Below are 3,316 nucleotides of genomic sequence, written 5' to 3' on the forward strand. Positions count from 1 at the left end.
ATCAGGACTCCTATGTTGGTCATGTTTGCCAGCTTCTCCAGCGGCTGCTGGAGAATCAGCTGTATGTGAAAGCTGAAAAGAGTGAGTTCCATGCTGACACTGTATCTTTCCTTGGCTTTATCATAGCTTCTGGAAAGATACAGATGGATCCGGCTAAAGTTAGTGCTGTGGCTCAGTGGCCTACACCCGATAGCCGCAAAAAAATTCAGCAATTCCTGGGATTTGCTAACTTTTATAGGCGGTTTATCAGGAACTTCAGCACCATAACTGCATCTCTCCATGATGACGATGGGGTAGGAGCTGTACTCTCCCAAAGGTCCAAGAAGGACAACAAACCTCACCCCTGTGCTTTCCTGTCTAGGAAGCTATTACCGGCTGAGCACAACTACGATGTGGGAAACCGGGAGTTGCTGGTGGTCAAAATAGCGCTGGAAGAGTGGAGACACTGGTTAGAGGGCACGCAGCACCCTTTCATAGTTTGGACGGACCACAAAAATGATGATGAGAGCCCCACACCCTGTCAATATGCGCCCACAGATGATCCACTGGGCTCACACCTCGCTGCTCACCTGTCACCTGGGAGTTAAAAGAACCATGTATGCCATCTCCCAGAGGTTTTGGTGGCCCTCCATGGAACGGGAAGTGCGGGAGTATGTGGAGGCATGTTTCATCTGTGCCCGCAACAAGACCTCTTGCAGAGCGCAGATGGGGCTGCTGCAACCACTTCCCATTCCCTCTTGCCCCTGGGCTGAATGCAGTCGGCAATACATTGCCAAGCATTCTGCCTTCTCTTCGCGGTGTTCGATTTAGTGTGTAAATTTTGTTTTTCCTCCTCATACTTTTCCAGTATAATACGTTGCGTTTTTTCCTTGTTGCTCATGTTTGTGATTGGTCGGTTGCCTCGGAACCCAGCCCTTATACGTGCACGTTCACGGCTCTTGATGAGGCAAACCTGGATCGAATGAGCGAGTTGATAACTAGTATCGTGATACCAGTTATCCCTGATCACCATGATCTTGATTAGTGTATCCGGATAGGTCTGAGTAATCCAGCAAAAACTAAGCTTGCTTCGTGATTCAGGCCTCAGGTTTTGGAAGGAGTTCTGTAAGCTCATCAGAGCCACCGTCAGCCTCACTTCAGGGTACCACCCAGAGTCCATTGGCCAAACGGAACGTCTCAACCAGGAGTTGGAGACAGGTCTTCGGTGCCTGGTGTCACAGAACCCTGCGTCCTGGAGCAAGCATCTGGTGTGGGTGGAATATGCCCACCAACTCGTTCCTCACCTCTGCTACGGGCATCTCTCCTTTTCAGTCTGTGAGGAAAATACAGTAAAACCTCAGATTACAAATGTTAATGTGATTTTATACATCCATATTGATGTGGAATAGATTACACATAATAATTAAGAGAATGTTTTTTTCTATACTCTAGAAGTTTTTCTATATCTAGACTATAACCATACCACCAAAATCTATGGTTGTTGCATCCTAAATCGTCAGGTGACAGGGAGTAGAGATACAGGAGGAGAGGCTGGAACAGATCTGTGTTCAAGGGCGGGCTTTAGTGTGCTGTGCCTGCCCTGATCACCAGCTGGGCCCGCCCTGAACGAAAACCGACGAGGAGCTTTTTTTTTTTTTATTTTTTATTTTTTTAGACACGAAACGTTATACTACTGTCTCTTTAAGTTAAATCTTTTTTTTCTCTGTCTCTCTCTTTAAGTTAAATCTCCATCACATTAAATCTCTGTGATGACTCCCGGGCTAATCTGCATCTTATTGGCTTACCTAATATTACTTTAGCCAATCAAATTCCTCTTGCCTAAAACCTGACCAATCCCAGCCAAGGAACGCACCGTTCATGTTCACGTTCTGCGCGAGTGAGGGAGAGAGACTCAACATTAGTCTGTTTTAAAAAAACTTGATCAGTGATCAAAGATTATTCATGATTTAGCTCCAGCACCTCTCAAACAGTTCATCACAACCAGCAAGAACAGAATCAGGTGAACCACAGCCTCCACTAGAGGGTGCTGTTGTGTTAAATTTCAGTTGGCAAAATCTGTCCAGTCAGAAAAAAACAAAGTTCTTTCCTGGGAGAAATCCTCTGGCTCACAGGAGAGGAAAAGAAAATGTAAAATGAAAAGAGAAGAGCTCTGCCTCCAAAACCTCAAACTGCATCAACAGAAAATACAAGGACAGAATCTCACTCATCTCTGCTTTGGAAGCTGTTTTGTTGTTATTTATTGAACTGATGACTTTTGTTCTTTAACAACTCCCAAATTTGATCTGGAAATGATGAAATTCCTTCTTGATCCTTCTCCAGGCTTTTCAGGCCTCTATAAGAAACCCTGTTTATTGAACAAGAGCACAAAGCCAGTGTGGCTGTAAAAATCAAGGACTGATTGAAAACTTTTTCGGCTGCAGGCTTAGTAATGTTCTCCATTCACTCTGTGCTTCAGTCTTTCCATCTGAACACTCCCTTCATTCTTACATTGAAGCAGCTCCATGAACAACAGGACTGTCCTTTCTTTCCTTCTTCACTTGTGTTTCTTCTTTGGTCAAACTGCTGCTTCATTCCAGCTGTGACTCCAGATCTGCTGTGCACATCTAGACGCCACTTTGTTGTGTTTGGGGGGAAATCAGCTCAGTTCTATTGTCGTGTTGCTCTCACATTTTCTCTGTAGGCTTTGATAGAGTTTGTTGAATGAACGCAGAAGAAGAGCTTTATTAATTCTTGGATAAAACTCAGAATTAATTGTTGAAACCTTTACTTTGTTCACACGTGCAGTGGCTAAAGCCTGATGAAGGATTCTACATATTCTCTTCATCCTCACCATCAATGTGTCAGCACTTTGGAGGGAAAACACACACACTGTTTTTATTGATTATAATGATAATTATTTGATTCCTCACACCGTTTTCTTAACAAAGGCATTTTAGTTCAGTGTTTTTTATTGATTTTACACCAATAAAAAATGACACAACATCCACAGAAAAAGTAGCATTTGGAAAGTTATTCAGAAAAGTCAAAATTTCAGTGAAATTCTTATTGAATTTAAATATTCACCTTACATATAATATCAAGAGAATTTACTAAATTGGAATTGAAATATTTAGAATATTTTGAACATTAGCATTATTTTAATTGATTATAATAATAATGATTTCATCTGTTATACAAGCAGTTTAGTTCAGTGTTGTTTATTGATTTTATACCTTACAAAAGAAATTGCAATACAGAGATATAGCAGTATATAAAATAACTGTGAACAAAGGCAACTTAAACTCAATGATATTTAGATTGAAATCCACCATAATGA

This window comes from Myripristis murdjan, chromosome 17 (assembly GCF_902150065.1).
Source record: "Myripristis murdjan chromosome 17, fMyrMur1.1, whole genome shotgun sequence".
NCBI lineage: Eukaryota > Metazoa > Chordata > Actinopteri > Holocentriformes > Holocentridae > Myripristis > Myripristis murdjan.